The sequence below is a fragment of the Rhipicephalus sanguineus genome, chromosome 1 (assembly GCF_013339695.2).
Source record: "Rhipicephalus sanguineus isolate Rsan-2018 chromosome 1, BIME_Rsan_1.4, whole genome shotgun sequence".
NCBI lineage: Eukaryota > Metazoa > Arthropoda > Arachnida > Ixodida > Ixodidae > Rhipicephalus > Rhipicephalus sanguineus.
This window is the reverse complement of record NC_051176.1, coordinates 225,194,518-225,208,505: the sequence shown is the minus strand read 5'-3', so window position 1 is coordinate 225,208,505 and position 13,988 is coordinate 225,194,518.

Sequence of the window (13,988 nt, the reverse complement as noted above, 5' to 3'; positions counted from 1 at the left end):
ATACTGCGTGTAATTAAATTTCTCTCCCCCTCTCTTTTTAGCAGTGTCGCTCTCTCTTTCTCTCCATTTTCCACAGTTTACTGTTGCGCTTCTGAACATGCGTGACGTCTTTGCATCATGTGCATGTGCAGTTTAACCAGCTAATATATCAGTAGAAACAGTTTTTAACATTGCTATGAGCTCACTGTTTACATTAGTGTTACGTTCACGCCATTTAGAAATCAAACACAAGAGAAGGAAAGAAGAGCTGATCAGAAGCTGTCACTTCTAGGAGAACAATGCCAAGAGCTGATGCTCACGCACCCACATGTTAAAATATTAAAACGAATAAATTAATAGGTCCATGGAAGTAAGCAGCGCGAAAAGCAAGACGACACACACAGGAAGGAATGACAAGAACAAGCGCTGTGTATTCCTTCCTGTGCGCGTCGTCTTGCTTTTCGCGCTGCTTACTTCCATGGATCCATAACATCTGGACCAGCTGTCTACACTTCTTCAAATTAATAGTGTTCAATGTCCTTCACTATTCAATTAAAGTGTCGCAACCAAATCTACTTTAAAGCGTCGAATCGTTGTTCTTTAAACGCCGTTGTCGAGGTTGCTTATATCTAACAGAATATCGATAAATGGTGATCCCTGCGATAACGTTATCGTTTTATTTATTTATTTATTCTTTTTTCCGCTTTTCTTCTGGAGTGTGCTTTTTTTTTTTAATTCAAGTACCCTAAAGGCCTGCGCAGGCATTACATAGGGGAGTTACAATACAACGAAGCGGATACAGTTACAGAGCACATATTCAAACAGGTATAACCAGAACACAATAACAACAAAAGTAATGAATGTATTCAAACTGGTAGGTCAGCAACTAGACACATAATTAGCCAGAACAAGAAATAATACAAATAGTAATAGTAATTGTTGTGGTTTAACGTCCCAAAACCACGATATGACTAACGATACGAATAATACCGATATATAGAGGGTGCCCAGCTATCATGCAGCACGATTTTAAAAAAGAGGAACGGCGTTACGCGAAGCAAACGTACTGCATATTGCTCCTAGTACACTGGAGTAGCCATTGCTATTTTTTTCGTTAATGAGGTTTAATTAATTAGTCATAACTATATTTGTAACTCGACAAGTAGTCACCTAATTGTCAGAATGTCAATGAGGCATATGTAGGCATGTTCAAAGGACATCTAACTGCGCAATTTTTAACAACGTACTAATTACGTGCTCATTTTTTCCGGCTGATAAAGAAAGCCCGCGACATATGAAAAATAACACGTGACTACGCTCCCACCCGCAAAGGAAACCAGCGCCCTCAAATAAGCTTACTACAAACAACCGTTTTGCCTGTTGTCCGTTGCGAGAGACAGCGTTCCGCAGTTTGGCAAGGGCACAGATCGGGCGCCAACGATATGCGTGAAATTTCGCTGGGATACATTCCGTTCGATAGTACGCCGCAATCATCCATATCTCACGGCCGACTGTTCTCATTGATAATGCGGCAGGTGCTCTGATTACGGCCTGACTCTGTAAAACCAAGCGGTGCATTTCTTAGGCCGGGGAGTGGCAGATAGGGCGATGCGGTTTTTTTTTATTTCTGCATTTTTTCCTTGATACTGTCCACCTCATAGGAAGCCTGTTTGAGGGCGCTGGTTCCCGACGCGCGCAACAGTCTAGTCACGTGCACTTTTCATATTTCGCGGGCTTTCTTGATCAAGCGGAAAAAATTAACGCGCAATTAGCACGTTGTTGAAAGTAGCACAGTTAGATGCCATTTGAACATGCCTACATACGCCTCATTGACATTTTGACAATTAGGTGAGTAGTTCTTGAGTTACAAACATAATTATGACTCATTAATTAAACCTCATTAACGAAAAAAATAGCAGTGGCTACTCCAGTGTACTAGGAGCAATATGCAGTAGGTTTACTTCGCGTAACGCCGTTCCTCTTTTTTTCAATCCTGCTGCGTGATAGCTGGGACACCCTGTATACACACATACGCATATACATACATCCATACATCCATACATACACACACAATTTCATAACATTGCAATCGCGCTCCGACTAATACTGCGCGGATCATTGAAAGCAAAGTGCTAAAAAAAAAACTCTCAGAGGAACTTGTTAACTTACAAAGAGCTTTGCAGTGTACAAAGAACAGGAACGATAACATCATTGTTCTTGTACGTGGAAATAGCCTTTACGTTCAGTTAAGAAATCTTCATGATTTAGAGAGGAAACGATGTCGGCGGGTAACTTGTTCCAGTGATATATTGCGAGGAAGAGGGGGGATTTACGTAAAAAGTTTGTACGTGCAGGAGCGGGTTGCACTTCAAAGGGGTCATCAAGGCGCGAGAAGATACGATGGGCGGGCCTGATGTGGAATGCGCTGAACGACGATCTGGAGTGATGAAGTTTGTGAAAATGAGATAGAAGTGCTGTCAGTCTTATATTTTCTAGGGAGGTTAGATCAAGAGATTTTTTTAGGTCAGTTATACTAGATGTTCGTGGGTAATCTTTCGCAATGAAACGGGCTGCTTTGTTTTGGACTGCCTCGAGTTTATCAAGTATCGAGTTCGTGATCAAGTATATAGACTGACTACACTCTGACGCACGTATTCGAAGCAGCTTAGTTCTCAATGCATTTTTCTTATCCCTTATTCCACTATCGCGGTTTTGTCACTGTGTTCAATGTTTACCATGTGTATTGATCTCTAAATGCGCCCCAAGAATTTTGGACAGATTTGCTCAGAAATAATTCGCGACACATTGCCAACCGCACTGCGATAACCACATGTATGGCTTTCATGGAGTTCACGTTTGGTTTTAGTTGTTTAACTTATAGATTTCAAGCACCTATTCTCAGAACCTTTGTCCATTTCTCCTTGTGCTCAGTTATGGTCTCAGTGTTTAGCGGTGCCATTGCTCCACCCTTATGTAATAGCCTTAAAGGGATCTTTAAGGAAGGATTAATTTATTATTATTATTATTATTGTTATTGTTATTATTATTATTATTATTATTATTATTATTATTATTATTATTATTATTATTATTATTATTATTATTATTATTATTATTATTATTATTATTATTTTATTATACGTAGAAATGTGAAGAGGCCACAACGCGAGTATACTTCGACGCTCTTAGATGCATATGCTCTAAATTTAAGGTCTCGAATCAGAGTGGGAACATCGAACAGCTTTCGGTGGACCCAGTGAATAAAAAAAAAAGGTAAAGATACAAATTTGAACAGGGCGCTATCGGACTCCGGCTGGGGTCACTTGGAATCAGATGCTCCCTATACGACCGCCGCCGGGTCTTGAGTGCCGACGCTGCGCGGCCGTGAAAAGGGGGTTTTCAAAACAGGAGGGGCTCTATTTCTGTCTCGCCCGCCCCACAAAGACACTACCTTATAGCGCGACGTTCCTCCTCGCCGTAGAAAGCGCTTAGCCTTGCACTTGAACTCTTGGTCTGAACCCTGCAGCTTTGGAGCACGAAGAAGCTGTATAATAAACTGAACTCGCAGGCACCTTCAGCTGCCCTGGCCCTGATGTTTCGTTCTTTGAAACAAAGGGATCTCTTCTTGTCTATTTTGTGCTCGCGATCGAGCTCGATGTTCTTTACTAAAATAATGTCCACGCATACGGGCTGTGAGGCGAGTTTCGTCGTGAAGTTCTGCCTCCCATCCCAGGCAATGTCGGGCTCGGAAAAGCTGAAAGCGCCCCGAGCATTTCAGGTGTATACATAGAAGGTGGGTTAAATCTCGCGTTGACGTTACGTGAGAGCACCGATTTTTAGGCGAGTTGGTTCTGCATAGCAGAACACAGAACACCTAAGCGCGCGCAGGCAAGGACAGAGGGAGGTGATGACAACGCAAGACGTTACGTGCTCGGTTGCGTAGAGCTTTCTTTTCCCACAATTCTCTTATATAGAGCGAGATTTGGTTTGCGCAGTCTGTGAAAGTGCAACGTGAGACAGTCAAAACCCTTTGAGCGAGAAGTATGCTCGTGCAAGCTACGCTGTTGCAGTTCCATCAAATCAGATGTATCTACAGTGTGAAATTTCGACTCAGCGATGCCTCGAGCGGACAAAGACGATTTATGGGGCTTATCGAGGTAAGCATGGCGATCACATGTGAGGAATATGGCTACTTGTCTCAAAGTAGCACTCACCCAAAGAGGTTATACTATGACCTCCTTGCACGCACCCCTTCTGGATGTTTGGAGAAAAATGAGCACGCACCTAGTAGCACATATAGTGTGAATGGCCAAATAAAAAAAAAAGTTCAAGTTAACATATCCGTGAAACGTTACGCAATATTCCATTAAGAGATAAGTGTACTTCAGAAACACCTATATGAAACGACAATGTATTTTATGCAGGAACTTCCTTTATATTGCGCAGAAAGAGATCTGCACTACATTGCCGGTCAGCATGCATATATATGGGTTGCTGCCAGGTTGCTAGTATTCGTATTCGGCGCGTGTTTATACAAAAAAATGGCAGAAACACTCCACGGGGGATGTCAAACGATGCATAAGCACTACTTGACATTGCGTACGAGATCTACAAAACCGAGGTGGCCTACTTTTGTTCTGCACCAACCTGTATTGTATGATTACTTGTTGCGGCAAAAGTGTGGTGGTGAACTCTTTCAAGGCGGAAGCCTTATTATATGCCTTAATAAAACGGAAAATCTGACCATCGTCGCAGTCGGCGACAGCAGGAATAGCACCAAACGTCCAACAAAGCGGAAAATTGGGGCAGCTTAGTTCTAGTATAGTGCGGAGACTGAGGAAACACGGAGCTGCTGGCCTTCCCCTCCTCCTTTCCCTCACATCACTCCCCCTCCCCCTCACTTCCATTTTCCACCTCCACTATACTATACATGGCTATGCTTTTCTTTGCCCTCTCCCCTCCTTTTTACTGTCTTCCTCAACATCACATCACTTCTCCTTACACTCACTTCTCTTTCCCACCCCCTTGCTGTGCTATGCTATACTTTACCCTCTCCCCTCCTCCTCACGTCACTCCCACTTGTCTTTCCCACCCCTTTGGTATACTATACTATGCAAGGCTATGCTATGCTAGGAGTTGCTTCGCACATACTTCTCTTCCCCCCCCCCCCCCTTGCTATACTGTACATAGTTATGCTGTGGTTTACCCTCTCACCTCTTCTTTTCCCTCCATCGTGCCCTATCATCAGTCCTCCTCACCCTCACTTCCATTTCCCATCCCCTTGCTAAACTATACTAGACAAGGCTATGCAATGATTTACCCTCTCCCCTCCTTCCTCCTCAACCTCATATCCCTTTCGCACCCGTTTGCTATACTATACTATGCATGGCTATGCTATACGATCTGCTTGGCACATGCCCTCTTTCTGCGGCGCATGCACGCTCAGTTTTGTGCGTGACGCCGCCCGGAGGTTTGCACAGCTCCGCTGTTAAAAGCCTGCAGCCATCCGTGCGCCTCGTGGCTCCATGCGTGCGAGCTACGCGCCAACTTCGTTCACTTCGGCCTAGCTGCGTGTGCGTGATTAACAAAAAAAAAAAAAAAATGGGCGCTCGCCCGTGACTCGCACACGCACATTTTATTTTCTTTCTGGAGACTTACTAGCCAAAGAATGTGCACATGCTAATATAACCGACGAGATAACTGGTATGGTGGCGCTGCGGCGCTAGGACAGTCAGCGCCGCGAGTAGCGGCCGCGCGCGTGATCCCGTCGTTTCATGCTGCGAACGCCGTTCTGTGGGAGCAGAGCAATGGCATTGTGGAACGAGCAGCGCGCGCGATTATGTGGATTCCGCGGTACTGAATACGTACAAAGGTGTTTAAAATAAAAGCAATCTTCTTCACGGCAGTGATCTCTACGCCGCTACTATCACGTTTGCGGCGTCAGGGAGCAAACTGTGTCAACAAAGGGGCCCTTCGAAGTCAGTTGCAAGTGTGTTGCAAGTGTGTGAAGAGCGTCGACTAGGACGTCCGCCTTCAGGTTATCAAAGTTTTATCAAGGTCTTTTATTATTTACATTAAATTAAAATCATTGTGACGAAGATGCGCCTCCATCCAGCAGCATCGCCAACGCTCGGCTCGTGCTTTTTCTTCCCTCATCTATTACGCGAAGAGCTACCTTTGACTTTTGCATCCGTTCTCGCTATTCAGCAGGGCTTCTCGCTATTAATCGGTCCGCGTGTGTTAGTTGGTCTTCGCGCTAAGCAAGAGAGAAAACGTTCGTTCCTCTCGCTTTTTTTTACGCTGGCTGGTTCCTTCGGACTTTTCGACGATTTCTGCACATTTTCCCAGCTGTCTATAGAACCAATTGCACATTGTGGGAGCAAGGTGCAGATGCAAGTGTGGACGCTGAGGATGGTGTAAGCTCGTCGCCGCCTTGTCTATGTTTTTCAACAAGTGCGAGCACACATCCTGCACATACCTATCATGCGCCTGGCTCTGGCCATTGCCGCGTCCCCTTCAAGATACCAAGATGTTTAACGCTTCGTCGCAGGGTCACGCTGTCACCTTTCCCATAGCAAGCAGGAAAACGTGTCGGAACACAGGCAGAGTGCAGGGCTTTCGAGCTTCTCTCATCATTGCGCAAGAAGTGGGCACTGCATAAGCGGTTTCGGTGCTTCACAAGCTGTCTAAGACCTCCATCGGGGCTAAAAGAAGGCAGAGTTTATGACCACAACGAGCAAATATGCGCAGTAATAGCAAGGAAAGCATTAAAAAATTAAGAGCGTCTGTTTATCTCGCACGTCGCACATGTCATCGCTCGTTCTCGTGAGCCTTCCATATAAATCCATGTAATTTTATTTTTGACAGCTTACCGACAGTGTTTCTGTAGCTGTTGCGACAGCGATACACGCCACAATACATAGTTATACTCCTGTTTGACCGCGAATTAGCTTCGTCCTTTCGAGCTGCTATGGTTCCGCCCGTACGCACCCGCTCTCAGCCGCGACTGACTAGAAACGGGCCGCGACGCGGGCGGCGCGGCGCGAGCAATGACTGCAGCGCACTAGGCTGTGGCTGCCTGAAGCATGGCGGGGCCAACGACGGGTGCAGAGATCATTATGTGAATAAGGAGAGAGGCTTCAAAGTGGAGGAGATTGAATGTATGAAAGAAACGAGCTTGGAAGCTTTTATTTCCCTGTCTCCGATCTAGCTACGTAGTTCTTACCAATGCATCCACACGAATGAGCCCACGGTATCGCTGTTCTTACATTATTTAGCTTTGCTTTTGTACGTATTGAATCTATCCCGTGGTGTCTTCTACAGCATTCTCTTGCGCATGAGTCGTCGTGACCATGACGCGCCACATGCTCTTTTTTCTTCTGCCTCTCTTCACGGGAACTTCGCCTGGCTATCGGCACATATAAACTGATTTGGAACATCAATCGCGAGCCTCTCGTCTTGTCGACGTCTTATAAGCATTCAACCCGATGCCTGAAGCTTCAATCATTTTACGTATAGTACCCAAGTAATCATACATATACGTTTAGTGTTGCAAAGACACGCAAACTTTCCATGACTCGCGGTCGCTACAAGAAGTTAGTAGTAATGCGGCGCTGAAGCGTTTTGAAGTCGGCAACCGTCCATCGACCGAAATTCTAATCCCTCACCAATGAATATACATCTACGCTTGAGTAAAGCAGTGCAGATGGGCATGTAGACATTAACGAGACCCAGTCTGCGCTAACGCGGCGCCGCGTGCAAGCCGGTTGCCCGATGACGTCACGCGCTCTGTTTCGAGCCCCACGAGCCTCGGGGGCGCGCGGTCGTGCGTCGGGGGCATCACACTACTACAGTACCGAGCGGTACGCGCGCCCCAACTTCCGCCAGGCGGCTTGCAGTCGGTGAACTCTTTGGGTTCAGCGCGCTGTTGGCTCGCAGCGCGCTTGCACCCACAGCTGGTGCGGGGGCTCCGGAGCCACTTTTGCTCGTCACCCTGCCGTCTCGAGAGGGTCACGTGATGCCAAGATGACGGTGGTCGAGGGCCCCGCGCTTCCGGCCACGTGGCGTCACCCGGCAATGCGCCACGATGGCACATGAATGGGCTGCAAATAACCGACTTGCTGAATGAATCCGCTCTGCAGCCGTACTGGCGCGCTTTACTCTAAGGCGCCCCCCTCCACCGACCTGCAACAATGCGCCAGCTGCCAGACTGCACCAGACTCTCGCCCGGCTGAGCAGCGCTGCCACGCGCGCCCCACGCAGCTGCTAAGAAATACCGCCGCCGTCGTGGAGATGATGCTCCAAGTATTGGCATTACCGTAAGTATAACATTAATTTAGTAGAATGGGGCGCATAACCGTTTTTTCGACTCCGAGCTAGGCGTCTTTGTCGTATCCAGACCATAAATCTTCCTTTTCTTCTCTTTTAATTGTGATAGTACCCTTTCGCTGTTTACAAACAGAGCTGCTGGGCGCCTTCCGGTTCTGAGCGCCAGCGTTGCCTAGTAGCAGTGGCCGGGAACGAAAGCCTTAGCGAGTAGCCCGCACATTTTCAACACTTTTCTCCCTGTATCGGCCAAATATTTTAAATAAATATTATTCTAAGCTGCACAAACAACACTATAAGAGTTAGTCCTTCACTTTAAACGCCTTCCTTTTATCTGAAAGCGGAAAAAGAGTATTTCTTTACTTTGGCACCACTTAAAAAACACGCGTTCTGCTTCAGCGTTAGAGAGCAGTAATTGAAGTGACCGGAAGTTTCTTGGGTGCAACACGTGCTGCTGCTATCGTAGTCTTGAAACCGACCGAAAAGGCGAATACGGGCGCTCGAGGCGCGTTCGCGTCGTCATCGTCGTCGTGGTGCTCCGCTATTTACGGCGCATGCGCGCTCGCGCGTGGTGGAGGCATCCATAGTCGTGGAGGGTGTTTGGCTGCTCTCTGTTCTGACAGCAAGAAATAAATGAGGAATTCAGTGTTTAACGCAAAGTAAAGAATGTAACCTTGTGTGAAATGTGTTTTCGTTGAGAGTTTAACACGACGTGCTCAGAGAGTTCAGCTGGGGTGCAATCGCGGAACGATGCTATTTCCGATTCCAATGCCATATTCTATGCTATTCTTATCATCCACCACTCGCGGCTGGCTTATCGCGTTGATAACGCGGACGGACCGTCGTTCTGACCAATGGTCAAGCGCGACAAAGCACGAAAAGCATTGGAATAAAAAAATTGGCCGCGTATCTGCGTGCTTCGCTGCAAATGTCGTGTAAAGACGATAGAAGAGGCGCTGTGTGAGATATGGACGCCATCTGGCAATACGTCGGGAAACATGAGTGCTGTGTTGCATGCTGGTAGTCCCGGCGCAGCAGCAGGCGAAGACCGGCGGTGACCAACGCGACCGGCGGGGACGCCAGCCAGCCCGAAAACGCGGTTTGGCGCGAAGCGCTGAAGCAGAGAAACGTCCGCACTCAACGAGTACTCTCCACACACTCTTTTATTTACACGTCGCCTGGGTAAAACAGGAACGCCAGAGCGGCGCCCACAACCGGCAGCCTGAAGGCCGCCCACAACGCTGCTTTTTCATTTTTTAAATATTTTTTTTTCACCTTCTTGGCCTTCTCAAAACTAAAGTTTTTCAACACCAACCCATGGCATTCGTACAGTGCAATACAGAACCGAAACCGAAACACAACAATGAGCTCGTGCGAAGGGCACGGAGGAAGGCAAATTTCAGCGCAGTCGCATTTTCAGCTTTGTTGAAACAGCGCTCACTAGACGACGACAAAGTAAAAGAAGGCGTTGCGTACGCTGCAACGCGTACGTGTGGTCAGGCCTTTGCATGACTGGGATGACGCCAGTACGCGCACGGGGGTGTCTTGCGCAGCCCTACATTCAAGAAAAATAGGCAGTTTTAGAACAGGGTGCGCTAACCTTTGCGTTAGCGTTTGTCGCCACTGCATGCGCCATACGCTAACCTTTATAGGGTACGCACGTTGTATTTCGAAAAAAAAAAAGCGTACGTACCGAAGCAACCCAAACGCTACAAACTCTATTCTAAAACTCTGTATTGCCTCTTTTACGATGCAGCGTTTCAAGGACATCTGACTTTTGACCAAGCTTTAACTTTGACATTGTCTTGCTGTACACCATTTGAACAGTTGAAAAGGGCTGCAGATCAAACATTTTTATTGAAATACATCTAATTATTTAAGAGACATTAAACAGAAATAAGAAAAATGTCCGTCAATTCGCGAGGCCACGTCCTCTGGGTTCAGGAGGGCCTCCAAGGTACGACCAGGACAGAGCTGTGACCGCGTTGCCCTGCCGAGAGTGTGGCGTCGCTGAGCAACGGCGAAATGTCTGCATCAGCAGACATACTCGGACGTATCCACTGGCGAAAAAAAAAAACACCGCTGCACTGTCCCAAAGCGCTAGCGACTGCAGCCTTTTCAAAGTCACCGGCATCACCATGGAACCCGACTTCGAGAAGCAAGCTGGGCCGATACTTCGTCATCATGCGCAACGCCTCCAGAGACGACGAACTGAACATTGTCGGCCTCTTGAGACTACTCGAGGTGATTGAAGTGCGCGCCGCAGCATAGTCTCGCAGGGTGACCAAGACCTCAACGAGTAAGATGTTTACTCAAGTCACTCTCGTCGATTGAACCCACCTTGCCAGCGCGTACGTCGCAGGTGAAAGAGGAAGACGCCGGAGTCGCCGTGCACAGCATCGAAGCGTTGAAGATGTCTCCTGCCGCGATTGCTAGATAGAGTACGAGCACACCTTGATGCGAGACGAACAGCAGCACAGCAGGGGGGAGAGTGAGCGCCATCTTCGGCGCGGACATGATGCCAATGAACGCGCCATCCGGCATTATGCATGCCGTGGCCACCACTGCGTTCAGCGTCTTGGGCGTCACGCAGGGCACCGCCAAGTCCTCCACGGGAGCCAAGCCAACGTCTTCGATACGTTCCGAGCTCATCATGGTGGTCGTATAGCGCGTGCCAACGTGCCTCTCGCACGGCTTTCCAAGCAGCGATCGCGATGTCGCTGCGACTGTTGTCCAGTGAGGTTATATCCTTCAACTAGAGGGACCTAGAAATTACACAAACCTCTGCAGTGCATTAAGACAGCTCCAAAAAAGTGAAGCTGCTTGCCGCCCTCTTACTAGAGGCAAAATGCTCGAACTGAACGTAGCGGCCACTGCATAGCGCAGCGGAATTTCCCTGTGTTTACTGATTATGCGCTGTTCGATCAATATTTTAACGGTTTTCTGGCCTCCTTTGCGAGGACATTACAACACCTAAGTACGTCATGTCTACACTAGCGCGTGAAGATGATGACGGGTATAAAACATCAACATAATTGCTACCGCGGCTTTTGGTCATGACTGGCGCTGCATATTATGCATATGCTTTCACTTCACTGGGAAACGGTTTCGAAGAGGGCTCGTACACTGGCGGCGCGGCCCTTTCCCGTGCGCCGCTCACCGCTCACGAGACGCCGCTGCTCTCTCTTTCTCCCGTGGAGCGTCAAAGTTTCTCTCCCGCCGATCGAATCGCTCCCTGACCTATTTTCGCCGCTGCCGCCGGCTGCCGCGCAAGCAAACCACCAGACAATGCCTGCTTTTCCTCTTCCTCCTCACACGAGCGCCGTCATAGCAACCAGAGATTGTTCTCAGCCGCGCTACCTGTCTTCGTCTGTCGTGCAAGCGGGGTAGTGCTTATGGGTATAAATTCTTATGCACAGAACGTGCAAGCGGGATAGTGGCACAGAAATGCGTAAACTACCCCGCTTGCACGTTCTGTACATAAACATTTATATGTCTACTCAGCAAGTGAACTGCGTGCATATCCATCCGTCCCTTTGTCATGTAAAACGAATTGCTAAAAATTACACATCATCTCCGCCTACGGGCAACCATGGTGGGATGCGAAAGCATCGCGGGGGTGCGCATCGAGTTTCCGTTTCTCTTATGTGACTTATGAGACGGTGGTTGTCGAGGCGTTTGAATTACCGCTTGCCGACGCTGACGTTTACGTTCGGCTTCCCGAGCCTTCCTCTGCTTCGCGGTGGTGGCGCTGCCGCTGCAACTAGCGCCGACGTTGACGTTGTTCATGGCGTTTCGCACAACGTTGCACAGAGAGAGAATGACGGAAGCACAGCGAACGCGAGCTTTCACAGCCTCGCAGCTTCGAGATTCGCTTGGCGGCGTTGCCGTTTACGTTCAGCTGCCGTTGCGAAGGAGAGTGCAACGGGAGCGAGCGCGCGCCGCATCATATACGAGCGCACAGCTGTGGCGGAGAGAGAGAAACGGGAGGGGAGGAACGAAGCGGAGGCAGCGCTCACGCCACCTCCTCCACCCCACCTCCTCGCGCTCACGCGAGGAGAGGGGGGAGAGTTGGCGCATGCGCAGTATGGGTGTGTACGCCGCAGAACGGACACTGCAGCGAGCATAGGATGCTTTCGCATCTAAAAAGAAATAAATCAATGAAACAAAATAAACTTTCTTGATAGTACTTGTTCCCATGCTAAACCGCAACAACATTCCAAGGAAACGCAGGGAATACAAACGCGTGACACAGGACGTCATTGGAAGGAAAGAACGCACGTGCTAGAACGTTCCAACGTGGCCTTGCCTCAACACAGCATCATACTAGGACGAAAGAGGAGGTGATTATTTTTTAAATGCGAAGCATTTCTTAGCGAACCACAAGCACTTTGAGCGTTTCTATCTATCTATCTATCTATCTATCTATCTATCTATCTATCTATCTATCTATCTATCTATCTATCTATCTATCTATCTATCTATCTATCTATCTATCTATCTATCTATCTATCTATCTATCTATCTATCTAGCTATCTATCTATCTATCTGTCTATCTATCTATCTATCTATCTATCTATCTATCTATCTATCTATCTATCTATCTATCTATCTATCTATCTATCTATCTATCTATCTATACTAGGACGAAAGAGGAGGTGATTATTTTTTAAATGCGAAGCATTTCTTAGCGAACCACAAGCACTTTGAGCGTTTCTATCTATCTATCTATCTATCTATCTATCTATCTATCTATCTATCTATCTATCTATCTATCTATCTATCTATCTATCTATCTATCTAGCTGCCTACGTCTGGGTGCTCTCGTGATCGACTTTTAACTTGGTGTAGAACAAAATTGGTATGGGAGGGTAAGAGGGTTTGACGAATATGACTGTCTGATCACGACATGAATAACGTGAAGATCTTATCGCGTACGTCGTCAAACCCTTTCCCCCAGACACGTGTGGCACATACCCATATACCACAGGCCGTGGGTATGCGCCACAGGTGGCTGACAGTTTATATCTACCCAGAAACGGCGAGAACAGAGATTGGTAAATTAAATGCGAGAGCGGTAAGAAAAACTGAAATCGGCAATGTGGGCCCGACAAATGGAAATAATAAAGATCAGGATCCCAGAAGGAATCGAAACCAAGCATTCTGCGTGGCAGTCATGTATTCTACCACAATGCCGTGTCATGTCTTAAAACTGCTTTGCAAAAAAAATTACAGCATATCCACGGGTGAATGATGAAGAGCTTGGGCGAAGCTCCTGAAGCAATCATGGTTACACCGTGAAATGTTCAGTGGTTTCGCCCAGCAGCAATCAAAGCACGCTGCTTTGATTATTTTTCCTTTTTCCTTTTTTCCTTCTTTACTTTTTTATTTTTATTTATTTTTTATTTTTTATTCTTTATTTTATTTTTATTTTTTTATTATTTTATTTATTTTTATTTTTTGTGTTATTTTTTTCTATCTCTATGGGGCAGCGCCATCTAGTATATCGTCACCCAACTGCAGTTTGCATGCATCTCTATGGGACAGCGCCATCTATTGAATGATACGGGAGACGCGACGGCGGAGGCACGCCGGATGGAGCGACGACCAACCAGGTGATGCTATAAGGAGCTCCGATCCTAAAGGATCCTATGCAGGTGTAATGTCAGTGTAACGTTACTTG